Here is a 26,356-nt window from a genome sequence, read left to right as displayed (position 1 = left end):
TGGTTTGTGTTCAAGCAGACCAGAGGATGCAAGTCAAGGGAGTGCCCATGTCCCATCTCTAATCTTCGGTGGCCTGAACTACAAGTCTATAGTCACAGGCATGTTCTGTAGTAGTTTTTATAAGGTAGACAATGCCCATGAGGAAAATTATATTCTCACTTTAAAACTTTCTTTCCCTTTGGTCTGAAAGGGAGGTTTTTTCTACTTACTGTATACTTCGCTGATGGCGAAGTGAATCTAGCTATGAGATTATTATTTAAGTTCTTATTTTGGCTATGCTATTACAGAAAAATGTTAGCCATCTCTTTTATAAGGTCTAAAGATTAAATTGTGCGTCCTACAGATTCCTTCATAATAGAATTAGTTTCCTACCTTGAAGAGAATAGAGAAATGAAAGAACAAGTTGGGCTTAGAATAGAGAAATGAGGGAGCAAGTCCTAGCTCGCTTGCTGACAATAGCAATATCACATGAATACTTAGCAAACAGTTTCAACCATTAGATAACAACTTAAGAAAACATTTACCAGAAGGTCCAATGCCTTCTATAAATTCCAAGTCTGTTTTTGTCAACAGGAAGACAAAATGTATTTTACAATAACAGAGGTCTTCAGTATGTTCATAGAAAAGCAAATTGTGAAAAAATTAGGCATGGATTTAATTTTTTCTTCAACCACAATACACATATGTTGTAATTCCATTTCCGTGACCTTCATAAGTCCCACATGTGTGGCACATTCCTAAAATGAGTAACCTCATTTCTCAGGATTGCAAGCCAAATAAATAATCCTGAGAAGTGAATCAGGAAAAGGTCAGTGTATTATGACATTAGCAGCTTCAGCAAGACATAGAAGAGTACAAGCAGCCCAACACAGGCCTGCCTCCCAATAGTACAATGAAGACGTTCTGAGAGAGTGGGGTGCCCAGCATCCCTAGGGAACTTACCATAAATGCAATCTTGTGAATCAGAAATCCTGCAGTCTGAGTTTAAGAAGCCCACTTGGTGATTTTGAGGCCTGCAGAAGCTTGATAACCAAAAGTGAAATGGTAAGGATTCTTGATAGCAGTCAGGATTCTGGGTCCAATTGGGGCTTTGGCAGTTTCGGGGGCCTGTCTCTCCACTTGTATGGGTCTCAGGATCTTCACCTATAGCAGGACAGAGTTACATGACTTCTGGTTCCTTATTGCTTAGAGTCAATGAAATCCTATATGCGTTGTCAGATAGCTTTTCAAGTGTTTCATATATATATATATATATATATATATATATATATGATTTTGAGATTTGTATATTGCTAAAACAAGAAGAAATCAGTAAGCAAATGGGCAGGCTTACAAAGGTTCACTGTGATTCTCAAAGCCCAGAATTTTTATGAGGCTAACCTTATAGGTCCATAGAAGCTACTTATCAGCCTGCTCAGAGTAGAAGTGTCCTCAGACAAATACAAAGTGACCAGTCACATACTCCAAATGTACAGATCTGTTTTGTCAACTTACAGTGAATCCTATCACAAAAAAGGGCTAGTCTTGTGACTTCCGCCCTTATCATCTTCTTCCTATGAACAAACTGCTGGGAATTATAATCAGAAGTTTAAGGGGAGTGTGGATTTAGGACATAAAGTTGGTTGTATGACGGAATGTTCTGAAGCTGCTGATGCATTTATGACTGCCTGGGAATATTCTTACCATCACAAGCCAGGCTCACTTTGAGAGTTTAGACACTTTCTTCTGCATACAATTCTTGGGTGAACACAATCAAGTTGCCCTCCAAGATACTCCTCTTTTTCTGTACTTTCATGCCAAACAGGTTGCTTTCAGAATATTCTTACTTTGGCTGATGTAGCAAGCTTCTGTTATATTCTGGCCAAGTCTCAAAGGCCCATAAATGTTCTGCCTCTTAAGTGACATTTTATGATCTCTACCCTCACCATTTAAGCTTGATTTTAAAGTTAAAATCTCATAAGACCACCTTAGAGTGTAATTTCCAAGTTTCTCGTGGATTATTTTTTTTTAAGATTTATTTATTTGCAAGTCAGAGTTACACACACAGAGAGAGAGAGAGAAAGAGAGAGAGAGAGGTCTTCCATTAAATGGTTCACTCCCCAACTGGCCACAATGGCCAGAGCTGCGCCGATCTGAAGCCAGGAGCTAGGAGCTTCTTCTGGGTCTCCAACGTGGGTGCAGTACCATCTTCTACTGCTTTCCCAGGCCATAGCAGAGAGCAGAATCGGAAGTGGAGCAGCCGGGTCTTGAACTGGCGCCCATCTGGGATGCCGGCACTTCAGGCCAGGGCGTTAACCCACTGTGCCACAGTGCAGGCTCCTAGGTTATTTTACTTCTGTTCTTGCTCAAGTTCCTTGTCCACAGTCCTACAGCCTCAGTGGCCATCAACTAACAGTCCTGGAGACTGTTCTACCTCTAAGAGCCCCGTTATGGAAAAACTGCCTTGATTTTCAGCTAATATAATGAGCTAATATTGATTTTTATTCCATTAGTTTCTGTAGTATGATCCTTTTAATCAAAATGTATTTTAGGGTGTGGTTTTGTCCCCCAAGAGCATGTTACTGTAAGGCAAACTTTAATTTCTCATAAACAGGAGGTGCTAAAAATACCTTCTGCTACTTAGAAAGTTGTATCCCATTTGGAATGAGAAATTTGTGAGCGTCAAATATTTTCACATTTTCTGTAAAAAGTGAATGGCTGGAGCAGGTATCATAGCACAGTTGCTTAGGCTGCCACATGGGATACTCACATCCCATACCAGAGTACCTAGGATGGAGTTCACCTCTGCTTGCAATCCAGCTTCTTGATGATGCATACCCTGGAAGACTGCAGAGGATGGCTCAAGTACTTGGACCCCTGTCACTCATATGGGAGACCTGGATGGAGTTTTTGGTTTCTGTCCCCAACCTGACCCAATTCTAGTTTTTACAGGCAGAAAAATATATAACAAGCATTTCTGATACTGATGAAGTCTTAAGACTTCTTTAAAATATTTTTGATAGAGCTTTAAATAAGGCATATTTATCCCACATATTGCTATACCTATTTCAAACATAATCATGCAAAAAGTTTAAAATTAAATATGCTTGCTCTGTAGATTAATAGTATCCTTTCATCCATGTCAAATAAAAGTAAATTGCTTGGTTCAATACAATCCAGTCCCACCTGAGTGGCTCTCTTTGTTGTATTTTGGAAATGAGAGAGATTGAGAATTGAGAAAGCATTCATCATTAGGAGAATTTGTTTTAAAAGCATCCAAGCTGCTGTACAGCCAGTAGATAAATTACCCACTATTCATGAGGAGAGCACAATTAGTTTCACATTATACTAAACCAATCAGCTCCTTAAGTGACTGTCTTTCTTGAGAAAAAAGGCAGTGAGAATGTCATAGCTGTCCCCTCCCTCTCGGGGCTTTATAAGTCAGCAGCAAGCCCTTTTCAGACTAGAAGTTCCATGAAAGCTTTCTGAATATATTCTGACAGTGTTTGCAGATAAAAAGAATTATATTCATGACTTGTTGTATTAATATAGTTTAAAAATCTTACTTCACAGTAATGAGTTAATGAAGCTTCTTTTGTTTTATACCAGTGATGGGCAAATGCTTTGAAGCTTTATAGCAAAAAGTAAGACTTCAATAAATTATTTCCAAGCCTACTTTTCCTCTTCCCAAGATAATTATTTTAATGTAATCATTTACAATTGAGGAGCAAAAGAAAGAGTAAGAATAAATCATACCAGGGGTGATGGAGTAGGAACCAAAAATTTGGTATTTTTCTTTATAATAAAATGCATAATTGCTAAACAGCCACTCAATCTTTTCAGATATGCAGAATGGGGTTAGAATATAGTAAATTAATGTCATCTGTCATGATTTAACCTGGAGAAATGCAGTGATTAGTAAACTGCACACAAGCTTCTTTAGCACTTTCCATTTGCAAAAAGAAGGCAATCAATGAAGGCCTTGCAGAAACAATGCAATCACAATCACATAAATAACTTTATTTCCTTCTTTGTACAATCAGTCAAGTCCCAAAAATTACAGTGTCATATTTTCTCATACCACTGTTAATCTGTAGGTTAATTTACTTATTGAGTTTCTCATTGATAATTTTTGCATGTTCATAAAGGTTATGTACAAAATATTTTTTACAACACACAAAAAGTTTTGCTCCAGAAGTATAAAGGCTGATTGACACTTCTTGTGCACATAAGTGCAGCCAGAACTGCATAAGGAACCTGTTTAAATAATGTTTTCATTCTTAAAAATGCATATGGGGTAGGAATTTCAACTTGCAGTTAAAACATCTGTTGACACACCCACATTCTATATTGGAGTGTCTAGGTTTGAGCCCTTGCTACAGCTCCTGAATCCAACTGTTTGATGACGTGGACATTGGAAGGCAGCAGTGATGGCTCAAATAATTGAGTTCCTGCCATCCATGTGGGAGACCTTAATCAAGTTTCAGATTCCTGGCTTTATCGTGGCCTAAACCCAGTTGTTGCAGGCATTTAGGGAGTGACCCAGTACATGGGAGTTCACTGTCTGTCTGTCTCTCTGCCTCTCAAATAGATAAATAAATAAACACACATAAATACATAAATTTTCAAAATGCATGTATGAGTAATCAATATATACTATAGATTTATAGTATTTTATTTATATTTATATATTTATATTTATAGTATAGATTTATAGATTTAGAGGAAGGAGAAAAGGAAAGAAGAACTGAGGGAGAGAAACAGAGTCTCAAAATATTGAAAGGTACCTTTGCCTTACTTCTGGAAGTTTCTTTCCTACGGATGTATGTTTTTGATGTTCTTAACAGTAAAAAAGACTATCTTTTTAAAAGACTTTATTTGTTTATTTGAGAGGTAGAGTTACAGACAGTGAGATGGAGAGACAGAGAGAAAGGTCTTCCTTCTATTGGTTCACTCCCCAAATGTTCGCAACAGCTGGAGCTGTGCAGATCCGAAGCCAGGAGCCAGATGCTTCTTCATGGTCTCCCACGTGGGTGCAGGGGCCCAAGGACTTGGGCCATCTTCTACTGCTTTCCCAGGCCACAGCTGAGAGCTGTGTTGGAAGAGGAGTAGCCGGGACCAGAAGTGCCATGCATATGGGATGCCGACGCAAGCCCCAGTAAAAAGGATTATTAACAGGATATATTTTGCTTACTTTTATTTAAATGTGGCTTACTAAAGTTTTAAAATCATAATTGTTAGGACTTTAAAGATTATAAATATGCAAGTTTTACAAAATACTTCTATCAGTCCTTTGAATAATGATTATCTCAGATCAGATAATCAAATGCATTCAAGTGTTGTAAATGGCATTTTCAAATTTACTAAGACATTTGATATCATGTTTTTAAGTGTTTCATTTGTCTGTTTTACAAAGTAGTCTGCTTTAGCAAAGCATTCTTAAGACTTCCCAATATCATGACAAACATAATAAGATTTCAACCTACAAATTTGAAATACTATGTGTCAATCAGTTTTTAAATTGTATATGCTAAAGAGAAATCACAAGACTGGCTCTCTAGTAAGCTAAATTCTCTTAACACAAACACTTAAGGCATCAAATGTTCACAAATTTTTCTTCTTACTATTAAACTACTATTTCTATTATCAATATTCTTGTATATATATTGCATTTAATTTTAAATATTCCTATAATGAAAAGGTATGTACCAACTGAGGACAGGAAACTAACATACAGAAATTATTTAGATATATGTACTTAATAAGGATGAAAGACCCACAGACTGAGAAATAGAAATTACCACCCAGGTTCACTGAATTTGTTTGTTTTCAGTAGTGATCCAAGCCAGATATGAGGTCTGGGGCTGCAGACATCAGAGCAATTATCAGCATCCAACTGTCATACTTATTGTTTTCATAATCTCTATGTCATGGGCTTCAAAAAACTAAGCCAAATTAAAGGGAAACTTGAGGAGAAAACTTTAATACAAAGATAGTTACCTAATTTCCAGGTTGCTAATAAGGTATCAGAAGCACTCATCTAAATAAGTACTTTGATATTATGTCTGATTCTTAAGATATACCCATAGATTTTATTTTGAAAAAATATTTATTTATTTTAAAAGCAGAGTTACACAGAGAGAGAAGGAGAGGCAGAGAGAGAGAGAGAGTCTTCCAACCACTGGTTCACTCCCCAATTGGCAGAGAGAAGGAGAGGCAGAGAGAGAGAGAGGTCTTCCATTCTCTGGTTCACTCCCCAATTGGCCGCAACGGCTGGAGCTGTGCCAGTCTGAAGCCAGGAGCCAGGAGCTTCTGGCCACCCACATGGGTGCAGGAGCCCAAGGACTTGGGCCATCTTTTACTACTGTCCCAGGCCATAGCAGAGAGCTGGATCAGAAGTGGAGCAGCCTAACCGGCACCACGGCTCACTTAGCTAATCCTCCACCTGCTTTGCTGGCACCCCAGGTTCTAATCCCGGTTGGGATGCCAGTTCTGTCCCGGTTGCTCCTCTTCCAGTCCAGCTCTCTGCTGTGGCCTGGGAGGGCAGTGGAGGATGGCCCAGGTCCTTGGGCCCTGCACCCATATGGGAGACCAGGAGGATGCACTTGGCTCCTGGCTTCGGATCGGCACAGCACACAGGCCACAGTGCACTAGCCGTAGCAGCCATTTGGGGGTGAACCAAAGGAAAATGGAAGACCTTTCTCTCTATCTCTCTCTCTCTCACTAACTCTGCCTGTCAAAATAATAATAATAATAATAATAATAATAATAATAATAATAAAAAGAAGCGGAGCAGCCAGAACTCAAATTGGTGCCCATATGGTATGCTGGCACTGCAGGCGATGGCTTTACCCACTACGGCTCAGCGCCAGCCCCACCCATAGATTTTCCATCTAATTCCAAGACTTTTGACATTGGTGGGACAACAAGAGATGTAATTATATTTTATTTCCAATATTTATGTTGAAGTTGTTAAGATTCTAAAATAAGCAAATATCTTGCCCTGTGATGGAATCTTGGCATTATTTTATCTTCATATTCATATACATTTCTTAATTCAGCGTTTACTCAATAAAATTTTTCTCTTATAATGTATTTCTGACTCATGAATGCACCATGAATACTTTCATTGCCTTTCTTAGTTCTTGTTTTCTTTTGCAACCAAGACTGGCTTACTCAAATGAGAGAACGGTACGTGCTTTCTCTCCCATACCAGGTGCATAAGTCTTAGAAGTGCACTATTCAGTTTCATTGAAGTGAAATTATCTTACAGTCATTCTTTAAACAGACAGAAAAAATCATTTGATATTTATCTTTTTAGTAATTGGCTTATTTCACTAAGCATGGTGGTCTCCAGTTGAACCCATTGTGTTTGTGAATGATATGTTTTCCTGATTTGTGGTAATCAATATAGAGAGTACAAAAAAGTATAATGTGTAATGAATGAAATTGACATTTTGAGATTTGATTATCGTTTATACCCCTTGTCTATTCTCTTAAGGAATAGTGTTTTTTCTACTCAGTACTTGCTGAATTCTTTAGTGGGGGTTAAGCTTGTGATTATAAAGTAAAATGAAAGTATATTATTATAAAAATTAAAAGAAGACTAATGAAGGAAAAGGAAGGGTGTGAATGAGCAAGTGAAAGGGTAGAGTGGGAAGTATAATTATGCTATTAAAACTATATATAAAATACATGAAATTTTCCCCTTAAATAAATAAAAAGAAACAAAAAGAAAATGACAGAGCTTTTGGGCTACTCAAATGTCTTTCATTGGCCTGTGACATCATGCAGTTCCCTTGTAAACTGGGTATGAGCTTATGTTGAAAAACAATTAGGAGCCAGCGCTGTGACATAGTGGCTACAGGTACCACCTGCAATGCCAGCATCCCATATGGGTACCAGTTCAAGTCCTGGCTGCTGCACTTCCAATCTAGCCCTCTGATATGGCCTGGAAAAGCAATAGAAAAATGCTTGGGCTCCTGAACACACGTGGGAGACCTGTAAGAAGCTCCTGGCTCCTGCCTTTGGATCATACCAACTCTGGCCATTGCTGCCATTTGAGGAATGAACCAATGGATGGAAGACCTCTCTCTCTCTCCTTGCCTGTCTCTCTGTAACTCTGCCTTTCAAATAAATGAGTAAATCTTAAAAAAATTGAGGATCTCAGGCAATAAATTATCTAGATAAAAAAAAAAACTTGAGTAGTATTTCATACTATGTCTATACCATAATTTCTTTATCCAATCATCAGTTGAAGGACATTTGGTTTGAGTCTATATCTTAGCTATTATGAATTGAGCTGCAATAAACATGTGGATACAAATAATTCTTTCATATGCTGAATTCATTTCCCTTGAGTGAATTCCAAGGAGTGGAATGGATGGGTCATATCATATATCTACTTTCAGTTTTCTGAGGTGTCTCCATACTATCTTCCATAATGGCTGTACTAGTTTACAGTCCCACCAACAGTGGATTAGGGTACCTTTTTCCCCATATCCTCATCAGCATTTACTGTTTGTTGATTTCTGTATGAAAGCCATTCTAACTGGGGTGAGGTGAAACCTCATTGTGGTTTTGATTCTCATTTTCCCAATGGCTTTTGATCCTGAGCATTTTTTCATGTGTCTTTTTGCTATTTGAATTTCCTCCTTTGAAAAGTACCTCTCCATTTCTTAACTGGATTGTTTGTTTTGTTGTTGTTGACTTTCTTGAGCTCTTTATGGAGTCTGGATATTAATTCATTATCAGTTTTATAGATTTCAAATATTTTACCCCATTCTTTCAGGTGTCTCTTCACTTTACTGAGTGTTTCCTTGACAGTTCAGAAGCTTCTTGTACAGCTTGATGTAATCCCATTTGACTATTTTTGCTTTGATTGCTTTTGATCATGCTTCTGGGTTCTTTTTCAAAAAGTCCTTCAGAGTTTACCCAATGGTCTCCTCTACTAATTTGATGGTATCAGGTCATAGATTTAGATCCTTGATCCATTTTGAGTTGATTTTTGGGTAAGATGGAAGATAGGGATCTTGTTTCACTCTTCTGCACAGAGATCCGATTAACAAAGCACCATTTGTTGAAGAGACTGTCCTTGCTCTAGGGATTGATTTTAGCTCCTTTCTCAAAGATTAGTTGGTTGTGGATTACAAATTGATTTCTGGCATTTCTCTTCTGTTCCATTGGTATACATGTCTATTTTTGTGTGAGTACCAGACTGTTTTTATTATAACTACCATGTGTCATGTATTGAAATATGGTATTGTGATGTTTTCAGCTTTGTTTTTGTTTTATAAGACTGCTTTAGCTTTTTGAGGTCTCTTGTTTTCCATATAAATTTTAGCATCATTTTTCCTAGAATACTACTCAGCCATAAAAAAGAATGAAATCCTGTCTTTTGAAACAAAATTGATGTAACTGGAAACCATTATACTTAGTGCAATAGGCCAGCCACTAAAAGACAAATGTCATGTGTTTTCTCTGATCTGTGGTAACCAATGAGTACCAAAAATGTAATATAGAGGAGTGAAATTGACATTTTGAGATTTGATGATTGTTTACAGCCATTGTTTCAATTGTGGAGGAACAGTGTTTTTTCCTCCTACTATTTGTTTAAGTCCTTAGTTAGTGTAAGGTTAATCTTATCAGTATAAAGTTAATCATTGTGAAAGTCAAGAGAAGGAATAAGAGAGAAAGGAGGAGGAAGGCTGGGTCCATAGAGGGGGGATTGTATCACTATGTTACTAAATATTTATAGATAAATACAAATTAAACTTATTTATCTTAAATAAAAATTTTAAATAATTTAAAAATAAAATTTAAAAAATAGCATGCCACAAATGGAAGTTATTGTATATCCAGAACAAAGTATTTAACCTATCAACACAAATATTAATCCTGAAAATCTAATTCTTCCTTACTCATGTTCTGATTTAGCCTTTGTCTCTTGTTTGTACACTATAAATAATGAAACACTAATTTCTATATTTTAAGCTATTTTTTTCTTTTCTCAGTTTCTACAGATAAAGTGATCTGAAGTGATGGATGATGACACAAAAGCAGAAAAGAGAAACTGTGACAACCCCCAGAAATGTGAAAGGAGGTTTCTTATTGGATGACAGCATCTTTGTTCAATTTATATAAATACCCAAATTAATAAAATGGACAGTATTGTTCAATTTTAGAAAATCTATGTATTCTATGTCCACACTATATAACTGTCAGGTTTATATGGTTTCAATTGTAAATGTGTTTTTCCCTCTTGCTAATTATTTTTTTTTTAGTCTTAAAGTGTGAAGGACATTTATGAGTGGTAAGGGAGACACTGTATACAAATGTATATTTGTAAAAGCTATTTTTATGATTAGCATGTTTCACTGTTGATCATATACAAATTCAGGTGATACTGCAATTCTATGTTAAAAGCTTATTTCGAATGATGTCATGTAAGAAAAAATACATTGTATGCTAGTTTTTATAATTTATTTTTAACTTATAGTTTAAAGTATACAGATCGTAAGGATAAAGTACTTGGAAAAGTTATATTTCTGCCTTCTATAAGCACCCTTTTTATTAACAAAGAATGTGCACATTCAGATGTGATACAATAGTTAAGCACTGTTAGTTTGACCTGTGACTAAATTGAGCATGCCTCAGTCTAATGAACTGAAATGACCCAGTTATTACCTAATACTTCAGTCTGCGTACAAGATTCTGTGGACAGGTTTGAGTGCTCATACAGGAAAGAACTAGACTGGCAAGGAAAAAAATAGTCTTGTCTTTAGGTCCAAAAGTCTCAACTAGTGCATACATCATTTCATGTCATCTCCTATTCCAGAAACTTTCCATTCCCAAGCATTGCAAGTGTTTTCTGATGCTGTTAGCTATTGTCTTGTGCTGTGGAAATGGAGAAACCATCTTCACAGATCCTAGGAGAACTCAGCATATAATTTCTTAATAAATACTGTTTCTTTTAAAAATGAAACTAGTGTGTGTTTTCTTTCTTTCAGTACCCTTGTTTTAATAGACAGTGTAAATTTTTTCATTCACTGTAATGCAAAAAAGAATCAGCACAATAATGGAAATCACATAACTTTACTACAGTATATATTGCATGTTCTATGTGCCCCTTCCTCACTGAGTGACCTACATTCTGGAACATATTAATTTCCCATGTAAAAGAAAAGCATATGACTCTCAGTCCTTGATAGAAAGCCACACTGTGGTTCACATTTCAAGAAGTTATATTTTTCCTCCAAATACAGAATTTAAAAAAATATTTCAGGATCAGACAAAACTATCTCATCAAGAAGTATTAAGCTCTGCCAGACTAAAGGCCTATAGCTTAATGATTACAAGGTCCCCACAAAAGAAGAGAAAGACCACATGTAAACATCACCAAAACAATTACAGAAATGAAGGCCTTTTCTCAAAGAAACTGAAGAGAATCCAAAATCACCATGATGTGTTTTTCCTTAATTTTCTATAGTTTTAGGGTAATTTATCTTTGGTCTATCACTTGAATATAAGCAAATTTAAAATGATACAATTTCATCCAACAAGTGTATCAAATTCTGGGAGAAAAATACAGGAATTAAAACTCTGCTATTAAAAATTAAATATTCTACATTTTATTACGTAAAGTCTTTAGAAAGTTGCACAATAGAACCTAAGACCTGGGGGCCGGCACTAAAATAGCCTAACAGTAAAGCCACCGTCTGCAGGGCTAGCATCCCATCTGGGCACTGGTTCGAGTCCCAGCTGCTCCTTCTTTGATCCAGCTCCTTGCTAATGTGCCTGGAAAAGCAGTGGAAGATGGTCCAAGTCCTTGGGTTCCTGTACCCATGTGCGAGACCCAGGGGAAGCTCCTGGCTCCGACCTGGGCCAGCCCTGGTCATTATGACCATCTGGGGAGTCAACTAGTGGAAAGAAGATCCCTTTCTCTCTCTCCCTCCCTCTCTCTGCCTCACCTTCTCTAAACTCTGACTTTCAAATAAGAATAAATAAATTAATTAATTTTAAAAACCAAGAATCTAGGTTCTGCATCAGGGATTCAGTTCCCTTTTAAGGGAATGAGAACCCACAATGTGGTGCACAAGAAACTATTTTTGATAGCCATAATGGGTTATGAGGAATATTTGGCTGCCTATGATTGGGTTCTAAAACTGGAAAAATGGGTCTATATGGATCTATAGGGGATAAAATCATCAGAGTGATTACTTCATTTTCTACCTAATAGATAAATTTTCTGAGAATAATCTGATGCACCAGAGAGGATGTCACAGGCATGGTGGATTAACAAATTACATATATGAACATTTTTCCCAATCTGCTATTCATCTGCCCTAATAGTATGAAGTAAATATGCAGCATCTATAACCTAGCATTATCATAAATTATTTAAAGTATCATAATTTAGATGATAATCACTAATTATGCTCAAAATAAGATGAATAATCAAAATATAAAAGAAATTGAATTAGACTTATTTTTCTTTACATAGGTGTTGTAATATGATAATATGGGTCTTTCCCTTTGTTTATTACCTGTTCCTAGTGGAAAAATAAGAAAAAAATTATTTTTGGTGAAAAATATGGTATAAAATATATACTAATCAACAAAGTGTAGATGCCTTAGGATTGTAATCCCTGGTTGCTTAGTTTTAACATCAAAGGAAAGTTTTTAAGGACCAAAGAAGGGAGTGTACACTTCTTCCAATTTCAAGTGCTGTCAATCTCACTTTTCAAAATGTTAAAAGAAATACAAAGATATATTCCTCTCCATGTTCAGTTGAAGAAAGCATGAAAAACTAAGCCCAATGCTTGAAGTTAGTGAAACTAGTCACTGGTAGCCATGAGCAGGGGTAAAGTACCATGTTTATGTACTTCTTCCACAAAAGAAGAGTTGTCAAGGCAGACATGTACACTGGAACTAAGAAAGAAATGAAGAGGAAGCTACAGAAAGAGAAACCAAATTTTAATGAATTAAAATTCAGAGAACAGGAGTCATAAATGCAAATGTCTATAAAAGGCTGTCTTAAAAATATAAATTAAAGAATCCATCCTGAAGTAAGTTTATAAATAAGAAATGGAATTGAGCTGATGAGACAGCCACCTCTCAGGGACAGCTCAACACTGAATCCAAAAGCACAGATCTATTTTTCAAAAAGAAATGGACATCCAGAGACTTAAATGAGATATTATATATACTTTCTTTTGTTCTAACATGAATTTTAAGATAAATAAATCAAGGTAAAGCTGTGATTTATATCTAAGATTTAATAGCTGTCAAATTTAAATGAACTCACAAAAACAGAAACAACAGTGTCAGATTATTTCTGGTGAGAAAGAGAAGGGAGAATCAACTATATGAAAGAAAATAAAGATATTCACAACATCTTTCATATTTAATTTATTAGGAAAATAAAATATGGAAATATTGATTTGATAAATTCAACAATAGGTTACACTGATGTTCATCATATTTTCATTATGTTGATTGCATAGGCTTAAAATACTTTGCAGTAATAAAAGTATGTGATTTGTATTTCAATGATTATACACAGATAGATATAAACAAACATGAACAATATACAGAAGGGGTAATACAATAATATGAAGGTGGAAGCTTAGATCTTCAGTCTCATCAACAGTCTAGGTTTGTAATCTACCTTTCTAGAGAATTTCAGGAACCTAGAAAAGAACATGAACTTGAGAAACAGAAGATGCAGTATCATAACATCCAAAACCATTCCTACAGAGGAGGAATCTGCAAGTGAATTTACGTTGGTTCTTGAAACCAACACTTGAGATAGTTATAACCTCTCCAGGACCTTCAATATTGTTTATGAGAGAATTTGGGATACCTAAATGTGAAACATAATTCCTATATTTATTTGCTACATTTGTATATGAATGGTAATTTCACCATAGAAGTTTGGAGAATTAAATGAAGCAGGCTTTGTTTTGGGCTTTTACCTTATGATGAAAAACAGCACAAAATCTGTAATTTGTTGAGAAACTATTATGTTCTGGGCACTGTGTTAATTATTTGTTTTATTACTAATGGATACTGGACAGCTGTAGGGTAGGCAATTGTTAGTGTTAATTCATGGATAAAGGAAGAAAAGCATTGATTCAGTAGTCAGTTCTTTGTTGAATATCAACTCTGGCAATCAGTATTCCTGGCAATATGGATCCAACATTAAATAACAAGGACAGGAATTCTTGCCCTTTAAAAGTCTGTCCCATTCTGGAGGACAATACACACCAGTTAACTAAATGTATGTTATTGCAGATGATAACAGCAATAAACACAAGGGAGAAAACAAAGCAGAGAAGAAAAGAATTGACGATGTTTTAATGCTGTTTTAAAATAAACTGGCTGGGTCAATAAAAACCAAAAGTAGACTGGTCAGGGATTTTTTCTGGTAAATTGATGTTTGTGCAAAGACGTCATGTGTCAAGTGTTCCAGGGTAGGAATACAATGGCTGTGCTAGCTTACATTCCCACAAACAGTATATTAGGGTACCATTTTCTCCAAAACCTCCTTAGCATTTATTATTTACATATTTCTATATGAAAGCCATTCTAACTGGGGTGAGGTGAAACCTCACTGTGGTTTTGAATCTCAATTCCTTGATGGCTAGTGATCCTGAGCATTTTTTCATGTGTCTGTTTGCTATCTGAAGTTCCTCTTTTGAAAAATATCTGCCCATTTCTTAACTGGAATGTTTTTGTTGTTGTTGTTGTTGAGTTTCTTGAGCTCTTTATAGATTCTGGGTATTAATTCTTTATCAATTTTATAATTTGCAAGTACTTTAGAACTCAAAATTTGTACCATATATGTCTTCTAAATATGATCATGCCATAAGTCTGTCCTATGTCCCGCTGTCTACTAGATAGCTCATTCTTATGTTGAGGCTGAAGCCTTCAGCAGAAAGTCTGGATTTCAATCATCTGTTTGTGGTAGATTATTACTACTCTTTGAGCCATACTAATTTTCAAAGTTTAGGAAGAATAGTGTCATTCACAACCCCTCATTTCTCTCAACCTTACCTGTCTCTGATCAACTCAAAAAAATAAAAAAGAGCATCTCTATGAAATTAGCTTCACTGTTAAGTAAACTTTTTTAAAAATTATTTTATTTTATTTAAGGTAAGCAAATTTCATGTCTTTCATATATACAGATTTAGGACCATGGTGGTACTTCCCACTTTCCTGTCCCTCCCACCCATGTTCCTGCCCTTCCACTTCCTTCCTTTCTTTTCTTTTTTTTTCATTTTTGAATTAAACTTTTATTTAATGAATATAAATTTCCAAAGTACTGCTTATGGGTTACAATGGCTTCCCCCTCCCAAAACTTCCCTCCCACCCGCAACCCTCCCCTTTCCCGCTCCCTCTCCCCTTCCAATCACATCATGATTAATTTTCAATTCTCTTTATATACAGAAGATCAGTTTAGTATATATTAGGTAACGATTTCAACAGTTTGCCACCATATGGCATCACATAGTGAAAAAAAAATACTGTTGGAGTATTAGTTATAGCATTAAATAAGAGTGTACAGCACATTAAAGACAGAGATCCTACATAATATTTTTTTAAAAAAATTAATTAATTTTCTATGCCATTTCCAATTTAACACCAGGGTGTTTTTTTTTTTTCATTTCCAATTATCTTTATATACAGAAGATCGATTCAGTATATAATTAGTAAAGATCACATCAGTTTGTACCCACGCAGAAAAGATTTATTTTATTTATTTGCAAGTCAGGGTTACACAGAGAGAGGAGAGGCCAAGAGAGAAAGGTCTTCCATCCACTTATTCACTCCCCAGTTGGCTGCAATGGCCAGAGCTGAGCCGATTCGAAGCCAGGAGAGCCAGGAGCTTCCTCTGTGTCTTCCCATGCAGGTGTAGGGGCCCAAGGACTTGGGCCATCCTCCACTGCTTTCACAGGCCATAGCAGAGAGCTGGATCAGAGGTGGATCAGCCAGGACTCAAACCGGCGCCCATATGGGATGCCAGTACTGCAGGTGGCTGCTTTACCCACTACATCACAGCGCCAGCCCCTAAATAAACTTTGATGCAAAAATCCTCTCTGAGTCATAATTTCCACCTTTGCATTGTGTTCTGTTTATGGTATTTTTAAGTATCTTAAAATTTATCTTTTAGCCTTATGCTTGGGAGAAAGTATTATTAACATTTTTATGATTTTTGTTAGCCTTCAAGGCCAAAAGTATTTATTCTTTATAAGCATGTAGTAAAACATTATGTAGCCATTATCATTGTCTTTTGACAAGTTATCCTAGGTCTATGTAGAAGATCGACTTTCTATTCAGCTTTTTTCAATTATTTTTGCCATTGCATTAAATTCATTCTGACAACTGTAGGATTCAAGGCTATTCAAATGAGATTAGTTCATTGTGGTTAATACAAAAAGCATTTTCCCCTAAAAAGTGTCAAAACTATTTTCAAAAACTCCCAGAAACCAAATAGATTTTTACTGACATTTATTCTTTTACTATCTCTACTCACTGGAAGTACAGTGCAAGTACCTCAGCCTGGCATTGAAAAAGACCTTTTATAGTTTCAGTATAGCGTCTTCAACTTATTTGTCTTTGGCCTTCTCCATTAGTACAATACAGATTATTGGCATGTAAACCTCTCCTATGCACAGATTCAGTCACATCATTTTCCATGTTTAAGAAAATTCCATTAGAATTTTGAAAATTTTGTTAATCTATAGAAAACAGATTTTATGCTTTCCATAGGTACAGTTCCAGAAGACAACCACACTTCCCTCACTCCTATGCTCCCCCCAATTCTCCTCCCTTCCTCTCCTCTCTTCATCAATTATTGTGAAGACATCATTTTAATCCACTCTATATTCACAGGTTTAATTTACCACTAATCATAATATGCCACAAGTAAAAAGTAGGAAGACCCAGTTCCACAGGAGTATAAACACAAGCTAAAAATGACACTCATATCTCAAATTGACCACTCAGTCCTATGTTATTTTTTCTGTTCTATTTTAGCTGCCATATATCAGAAAACATATTTGCCATTTGAGAACCATCTTTGAAGTTAAATACATTTTTATATTTTTTATTCATATAAGGTGACCATATTTCATATATTTCACATATACAGAGTAGAAATATAGTTTACCCTCCCTCCTGCCCATGCTCTCCTTCTTTCTCCTCCTTCCTTTCTTATTCTTTGTTTTAATTTTTACAATGACATACTTTCAGTTGATTTTATAATCATAAGCTTAACTTTCCACTAAGTAAAGAATTCAACAAATAGTAAGAAGAAAGAAAACACTGTTCCTCAACAGTAGAGATAAGGGCTGTAAACAATAATCAAATCTCAAAATATCAATTTGATGCATTACATTTTTTGTCCTCTATTAGTTAGTATAGACCAGCGGAAAAATACGGTATTTGTCTTTTTAAGACTGACTTTTTTCATGAGTATAGTTGTTTCCCATTGCATCCATTTTGTTGCAAAAGACAAGAATCCATTCTTTTTAATGGTTGCGTAGTATTCCATAGTGTATATATATATATATATATATATATATATATATATACATACCAGTCATCAACTGATAGACATCTGGGTTGATTCCATATCTTAGTTATTGTGAATTGAGCTGCAGCAAACATGGGGGTACAGATAACTCTCTTTCATATGCCAATTTTGTTTTGTTTGGATAAATTCCCAGGAGTGGGATGGCTGGGTCATATGGTAGATCTGTTTTCAGGTTTCTGAGGAATCTCAATACCATCTTCTACCATGGCTGTCCTAGTTTAAATTCCCAAGCATTTTTCAAAAGATGAAATCCAAATAGCCAAAACACACATAAAAATGTTCAGGCTCATTAGCTATCAGGGAAATGCAAATAAAACCACAACAAAGTTTCACCTCACTCTAGTAGGAATGGTTATCACACAGAAACCAAAAAATAATAAATGCTGCTAAGGATGTGGGGGAAAAGATACCTTAATACACATTAGATTTTATAATATGGATGTCCTGCTATTACCTAAATGTTCGACATAGCATTTAAAGTCCACAATAATATGGAATTAATATACACATCTGGGCTTCTCTTTTCCTATTTCCATGTAGGCAAAATGTTGTTAACAAAAACAAATAATTTTATATCTCTTTCATTTTAGTGGTTAGGCAGATATTTAAATATTGATAGAATATCCATTATAGCTTATCCACCATTCTGTCAAGAGGATCTCTCCCTGCTCAGGAGCTGTCAACGCTCATATCCTCTCTCTCTCATTTGTAAATGAAAATAATACATTATGTACAATCCACTTCCTTGAGACTTAAGGCAGACTGTTATTGCTAATTCATTCACTTATCCACTATGCATTCATTTCACACATTCTGTGAACTTAAAGATGAATAAAACAAAATACAAGTTTGTTTAAATTGCACAATCTCAGGGAATTGACAAAAACAACAACTACTGAAAGAAAACACTACATGATAACTTTTGCATTTATCCCAAATGGCTGCACCAGCTCATGGCCTCACTCTAATAAGAAACTCATACAAGCCAGAATGATCAGTAAGAGGGAAAATTGCACACAGCCTGGTACACAGGATCAATAGTCATCTCACTGGGCTTTGTGTGTGGTCACTGACTTGTAACACGTCCAGAGATGCTGCTTCAACTCTTCTATTAGGAGCCCATTTTTACTTTCCTCATTTACACCTTGTTTATACAAAACCTGTATAGGTAACTATACTGATAAAGGTCACCTTTTATGCATGATTCAAACAACTTAAAAAGATACATATTCAATGAATAAGGCAGAGATATACAAACATCTCTCAATAATCTTAATATGCGATTATAAGAAATGTTGTCAGTACTACACTCTGTAAGACTATAAATTTTTCAGCTTATTAATGTCATTAGTAAAACTCATTGATCAGATAAAGTGACAAGTATTTCATTACATCATCAGTGAAAGTTCTTTTTAGAAAAGGTTGGATAACCATAAATATTGAATTTCTTCTTCCACATATGTGAGCCGAATCATCAATTTTACTTTAAATGTAATTTAAATAGAGCAAGTATGCTTAGGTCAATGAGTATTTACCAGCTGACTTTTGCAAGCATATCCTTAGCTAATGAAAAAATACTGAAATAATAATTCAAAGCATAACTCAAGGATAGCCTCAAGCAATAATAAAGTAAGGATTTTTCCTTATTTTCCTTCTAGAGAAAGGGATGACCCTCCTATCTGAGAAGAGTCAAAAATATAAATGTTTGACAACCTGAAATAAATCTGTCAGGAAAGAAATCCTACTACCTTTAAAGTAAAACAGCAGTCAAAAAGGGTATGACCAAGTCTGAATCCTCACTATGGAAAGAAACAAATTTACTATAAAAGAACTCACAGTTTGGAAAGCTTTAGGATTGCTCATTACTAATCTTTAGTGATTTTGGTTATCTCTTGGGATTCTTAAATGACATGGTTTTAGGGAATGTTGGGGAATATTGCCGCAAAATACTTCTTGGAGGACTGCACGTTGAGGCGGGTGATTCAAAGGCAGATGGTCTCTGAGGCCCTGACTGAGGAGAGGTCTACCTATGAAGCAAACATGACATGTGATGTGCTTATTTTTAGATTAATAACGGAAATCATCTCATAAAATATTTTGTTTTCCTTCTTCACAACTACCTCAACATGAACTATGATCATTGTTTCAGCCTAGGCCTGGGAGTAGTTATTGGTTCCCAACTATTATTTTTGCTTATTACCTCAAAGAAACAACTTCTCCAGTGGATACACAGCAACACAGGTTTGAGATGTGGTTAAAACGTAAAATAAAAAGATGTGAAATGATGCATGTCCTCATAGAACTTATATTAAGTGAAGTATAAAAGGGAAAGGCAAATTGGAGTAAAAATTTATGGGGATTCTGAAAAAGCATAAGAACATAGTATTTTGTTCTTTTCCCTTTCTTGCCAAATTCTGACCCTTTTCTGGGATAGTTCTCGATGAGGTCTTCTCTCTGAGGCTTAAGATTATCTGTTACCATGGAAAAGGTACCAACATGACATCCTTAGATTCAGAGAAAGCTGTAGATGTTACATGTGAGTCAACTTATGGTCAAGAGACAAACTCACTAAGGGAGGAGCTCCTTTGGTGTCTGAGCTAAATAGGTTCCAAAGTTTAAAGGAATCTTCTATATCAAAATGCTGAACCAATAAGTAGTAGATTTTCCAGAAGCCACCATATATAGCCAGCACCACATACCACCCATGTCTAAAATATAGATGGTAAAGACATCTGAAGCTGTACAAAGACAGCAGTGAGTCCAAGATCATGAACATGCCTCCTCTGTTCCCCCATTTCATTCCAGCTTATCTAATCATGCAGGGATACACACACCCACACCCACACCCACCGGTATTCAGTCTGGCTGTGAGCAACTTAGAGGAGAATGGAAGAGAAATCCCTGGTAACACTTGTGAAACCATTGACTTAGACAATAATATTTAAAGATGACAGAAATGTTTCTGAATTAGACTGAGTATAAAAAGTCAAAACTTAATTTCCTACTGCTAAAAAGTAGATACCCAAGAATGACAAAAAAAAATCAGCTATAAAATTCTACTTTTTAACTGCTGAGAATTACGGTTTATCAAAACCACAGGCCACTACTGTGATAGGGGCCTGCACAGTGGTACAGCAGGTTAAGCCATCATCTGCAATGTTGCCATCCCAAAGGTGCACCAGTTCAAGTGCTGGCTGCTCCACTTCTGATCCAGCTCCCTGCTAAGGCACCAGGGAAAACAGCAGAGGATGGGCCCTGAACTCATGTGAGAGACCTGGAGGAATCTGCTGGCTTCTGGCTTCAGACTGGTCCAGCTCTTGCTGTTGTAGCCATATGGGGAATGAACCAGTGGATGGAAGATCTCTCTATCTCTCCTCTCTATCTCTCCATAACTCTGACTTTCAAATATATAAATAAATATTTTAAAAAATACTACTATGACAATAGTATCTAATTTTCTCACTTGGTGTATAAGAATCTTAAATTAAGCACTTAGGGAAAATTCAACCAGTTCTGTTCTTGAATACTAAGTACCTGGAGGGGTATGCTTTTAGTGGTTTGGTGATAACATGAAAAACTAGATGAAATTAATTTCAAAATTAATTAAAATTCTAAAACTTCAATACAGTTAATTTAATTATATGTAACAAAGTAAAATGCTATATAATAGCTCCAATATTAAATTCCAAATTTCTTTGAATTTGTCCTATTCTGAGTCAGTTAGGAGCACTGCACAACACAGGAATGAGCACTTGTATGAATTAGCCATGGTATCCATGCCCAATAATGCTTGTCTTCCAAAGGTGGATATTTTACATGGAATAGGAGGAGGAGGAGGTGGTAGAGGGCATCTATAGCTTCAGTGACACACATCTTTGCTGTTCCAAGGTACATAGTCACACCCTCAATAAGCTATACCCTCTGATGTAGGAAACCAGGACTCCTATCAACAGATGGAAGACTTCAACGTATCAGCATATCCAGTGCCAGGCCATGAACAAGAACAACCTGGTCACCTCCTTCAGAGTGCAGCCAAACACCTGGGACCTGTCTCTAGACATCAGATTGAGTGAGACCATCTCTCCTGGGATTCTCAGGCTTCCCTTACCAATTGGTTGGTTGATTTTGGATTCCAGTGGAGATCACTCTATCCTTAATAAAGGACTGATTGCTCTTGGGAAATGTGGTAGTAAGGGGAAATATTGGTTTAACCCTGGGTGAAAAACAAGTGAAGGACACTGATGGAAGTTTGAATTCCTGGGCCCAATCATGCTCCTCTCAAAGATCTAGGCATGTATCTTAGGGAAGTCCTCAAAATGTAAGTAGTGATACAATAACAAATTAGGTAAAGTAGTAGCACAGACTCAGTTTGGCTTGTTGGTACAGTGACATAAAGCTACCCAGCAGAAAAAAAGACGACAACAGGCAGCAGAACATGCATGGAGGGCTGCAATAAGGGTATTTCTGGGGAACTGTGCAAGAATAGAGGTAACCAGCAGCTGGTTTTAGTGGTACATCTATGCTTGTCAACAGGTAATACTGAAACCATGTTACTGACCCTTGGTGAAGAAAACAAGTACTTGCTATATATATATATATATATATATATATATATATATATATATATACACATACATACTGCTGCTTCCAGATAGGATGAAGCAATGAGCACTGGAACTAAAAATATGATAAAATGTATGAACAATAGCTTTTGAGACATTGGAATAAAGAAGTAAAGGACAGTGATCTCTCAGAGATAGGAAGCAAATGAAATCAATAATTATCCCAGCTTACTGTCTGGAGATTGTTTCTAAGTGATGATGTCATCTGGGAAAAACTAGGCAAAGCCCTTATTGGTCTATCCAAGTTGAATAGACAGAGTTAGGAGCTCAAGCAAGCAAAGATGTCTAGAGTTCACCCCGAGAGGGAAGAGCTGAACAGAGAGAAAAATTCAGAGATCTTCACAGGGCCAGCACTTAATACAAGTGAACTACCTGTGTATGAAAAAGAACTATCCAAAGGAGGGAGGATACCTGGTAAACCGAATTTCAGGAATAGTGTCAATTTCCATTAACATGGTGAGAAGCTCATATCACACAGGATATTGGTTACAAAATTTTAAAGAGTCTTGCTTTCACAGGGAAAAATTAACATGGGATTAAATGTTTCTTTGGTGCCACTAAATAAAGCTTAAAACAAGACTCAAGGGCAGGAGTTGTGGTGGGTTAAGCCACCACTTGGGGCACAACATTCCCTATGGAGTGTCAGTGTGAGTCCCTGTCCCTCCACTTATAATCCAATTTCCTTCTTATGAGCTTGCGAGGGCAGCAGATAATGGCTCAAGTACGTGAGCCTCTGCCATCCGCATGGGAGGCCCAGATAAAGTTCTGGCCTCCTGACTTTGTCCTGGAACAGCCTTAGCTGTTGTGGGTATTTGTGTAGTGAACCAGCAGGTGGAAGATCTCTCTTTTTTTTCTCTCTCTCTCTCTATGTATGTGTGTAAGTGTGTCCTTCTCTGTCACTCTGCTTTCATATAAATAAATCTTTAAAAAAACAGGACTGAAGGGACCAGTGCATGGCTCACTTGGTTAATCCTCCACCTGCGGCGCCAGCATCCCATATGAGCGCCAGTTCTTTTCCCGGTTGCCCTCTTCCAGTCCAGCTCTCTGCTGTGGCCTGGGAAGGCCGTGGAGGATGGCCCAAGTGCTTGGGCACCTGCAGCCGCGTGGGAGACCAGGAAGAAGCACGTGGTTCCTGGCTTTGGATTGGTGCAGCTCTGGCCATAGTGGCCATTTGGAGAGTGAACCAACGGAAGGAAGACCTTTCTCTCTGTCTCTCTCTCTCACTGTCTACAACTCTACCTGCAAATCAATAAAATCAATAAATCAATAAAAAAGAAAAAAATGTATAAAACAGGACTGAACTGTTATCTAGTACTAAATGAAAAATCATTAAGTAATATATGGAAGAAATGGATCACAAAGAGGAAAAAATGAATCAACTAAAATTAAAACACAAATGACATTGAAAGCCACTGCAGTGGACTGGCCGGTTGGGTCTCCTTGAGGGCAGATCACTGTACAGAGCAGCCATTAATAGGCCTGCCACCCATTGCTTCTGATGCCTAGCTTTCTTTTCCTCCTGATATGTGTTAAAGCAGACCAGAGGATGCAAGTCAAGGGATTGCCCAAGTCCCATCTCTAATCTTCGGTGGCCTGAACTACAAGTCTATAGTCACAGGGATGTTCTGTAGTAGTTTTTCTAAGGTAGACAATGCCCATGAAGGGCTTCAGCAGAGGTCAGCTTGTAAAGAGCCCTGGCAGCTCTGCCAAGAGTTGGATCACTGGAAATGGACCTGCCCTGGAGTCGAAGGATGCCCAGGTCAGAGCCACAAATCTTATTGGCTCCAAGCTGAAAAGCCCTTCACTCAGCCCAACTTCCAAAGTGACCACTGCAGCTGAGGGGACGGCCAAGTAGGGTCAGCAACATTGCAGGCAGAACTGTAAATTTCTTGTTAGAGATGCCCCCTGCCTTTACCTGGCCAGCTCTCCTCCCAGGCCAGCCAAGTAATGAAAGTCAACAGAGTGCCTTCCCCTAGGAGGTTCACACCTCCCTTAGGATATACCCCATGTGAAGAGATAGATAGGTCTGGGCCTCTTAACTTACAAAGCCTAAAGCCCACCAGATTATTATCAAGCCCCTTCTATCAGGTTCTATTTGCCTCTCAATCAGAAAACTTAATTGTAGCTTAGACAGCACCTTTCTTAGCACATCTAATAATGACTCTGTCCTTTGTTCTAGACCCTGTCTAGCACACTTGGGCCTCATTCCTTTATAATCATAACCTCTACTCTACCACCAATGGCTCCACTCCCAACCTGTGTGTACTGATGGTCCTCTTCCCCACTTAATGCTGTATAATTGTTCAAACCTGGTAAATGCCACTCTTAGGATCATTGGTTACTATCCTCACTCTGTCTTTTATGACCTTGTCTAAATATGAGCAGAGTCAGCAAACTTGGAAGGTTTCCATAGCCTTGGCAACTCATGACGACAGCCTAGGGTGGTTACTGGCGCCATAAACTAGAGTGTCAATTTGTTGGGTCAACAACAGGAGCCACTGTGCAGTTGCTCCTCATGTGGGATCTCTGTCCTTAATGTGCTGTACATTGTGATTTAATGCTATAACTAGTACTCAAACAGTATGTTTCACTTTGTGTTGCTATGTGGGTGCAAACTGTTGAAATCTTTATACTAAATTGATCTTCTGTATATAAAGAGAACTGAAAATGAATCTTGATGTGAATGGAAGGGGAGAGGGAGCGGGAGAGGGGAGGGTTGTGGGTGGGAGGGAAGTTATGGGAGGGGGAAGCCATTGTAATCCATAAGCTGTACATTGGAAATTTATATTCATTAAATAAAAGTTAAAAAAATAAAAAAAATAAAAATAAAAAAACACAAATGACACAGAAAATATCATTAATAAATAATGGTATTAAAATACTTATAATAATTGTATTCCTTATGTTCAAGAAATTAGAAGAGATTTGAATGTGAATAGATACATGGGAGATATTTTTAAAAGCTCAAGTCAAACTTCTAGTGATGAAAAAATACATTCTCTGAGATGCAAAATACCCAAATGGGGTTGATAGAATAAAGAATACTGCATCTGATTACATATCAATAGACATTATTTAACATTTTTATAATTTTGAGAAAAGGTAGATCGATAGTTTACACATATTCTTGCCAGTCAAATAGTCTGGTTTGATTTACATGACAATGTCTTGTACGAGACCCCTCGCACTATTTTGCTGGTTCACAATCAGAAAATGAAGTCCATCTTGTGTAATAAGAGATCTTCAATGGTCCCCCCCACCAAAAAAAAAAAAAAGAATTATCATTTTTATGCAGCATCTTCACTTCTAAGTATATACACAAAAGTATTGAAATTAAGCTCTTAGGAGATAGTTGTTCACCTGTGTTCATAGCAACATCATTCACAATAGCTAATTTGTAGAAGTAACCCAAGAGCCATCTGGCAATGGATAAAATGGACACAAAGTGAAAGACATTCAATGGAAAGAAAGAAATTCTGCTAAATGCTACTGCATGGGTGAACCTTGCTAACTGAAATGTAATAGTCACAAAAAGACAAGTACTGTATGATTTCACTTGTATCAAATACTTAGAATAGTCAAACTCATAGATATTGAAAGTATAATATTGTCAGAGGCTAGAGGCAGAAGGTGAAAAGAATTATTCTTTAATGGGTATAGAACTTCATTTCTGAAAGATGAAAAGAGTTGTGGAAACAGATGCCTATAATCATTTGACAATATTATGAATGTATTTAATACCACAGAACTGTATACTTTAATTGGTTAAAATAGTAAAACTTTATCTTAAGCGTGCAACAATTTAAAATATGAATGGAAAATCTACATAGTCAACACTTCTTGGGCATCTCATACTTTAGTGGTGGCAAAAAGAAGCTATAAGAACACTATAAGACATGTGGCAATTGCTTTATATTTTTAAAAAGTGTAAATTCAAAAAGTTTTAAAGAGTTCTGTGAGTTACATGCAGAAGTTTTGGACCCCTCTGAGATTTGTCTGTACTATTGTTTTCTCCTAGTATACCATATCCATTTTTCTTTGTTAAAGTCTTACGTGAATATACATTGCATGGGTTTTATGGAATTGCAAGAAACTCTGTTGTTGCAAGAAAATTCACAGGATTTTGAGGAGAAGTAGATTCTGATCAATCTACTAA

The 26,356-nt window shown here is 36.7% G+C and overlaps 1 long non-coding RNA gene across 1 annotated transcript in view; it reads right to left on the bottom strand.

Moving 5' to 3' along the window:
* Window positions 1-976: 976 nt before the first annotated feature.
* The window catches only part of LOC133757661 (uncharacterized), a 289,895-nt gene continuing 264,515 nt past the window's right edge, over window positions 977-26,356 (bottom strand). Inside the window, exon 4 of the long non-coding RNA XR_009865711.1 lies at window positions 977-1,143. This is a non-coding gene — a long non-coding RNA (uncharacterized LOC133757661). The remainder of the gene's footprint in view (window positions 1,144-26,356) is intronic.

This window comes from Lepus europaeus, chromosome 4 (assembly GCF_033115175.1).
Source record: "Lepus europaeus isolate LE1 chromosome 4, mLepTim1.pri, whole genome shotgun sequence".
In the NCBI taxonomy this organism is placed as follows: domain Eukaryota; kingdom Metazoa; phylum Chordata; class Mammalia; order Lagomorpha; family Leporidae; genus Lepus; species Lepus europaeus.
The sequence above is the reverse complement of the archived record's forward strand: the minus strand, read 5'-3'. Positions and strand labels throughout refer to the sequence as shown.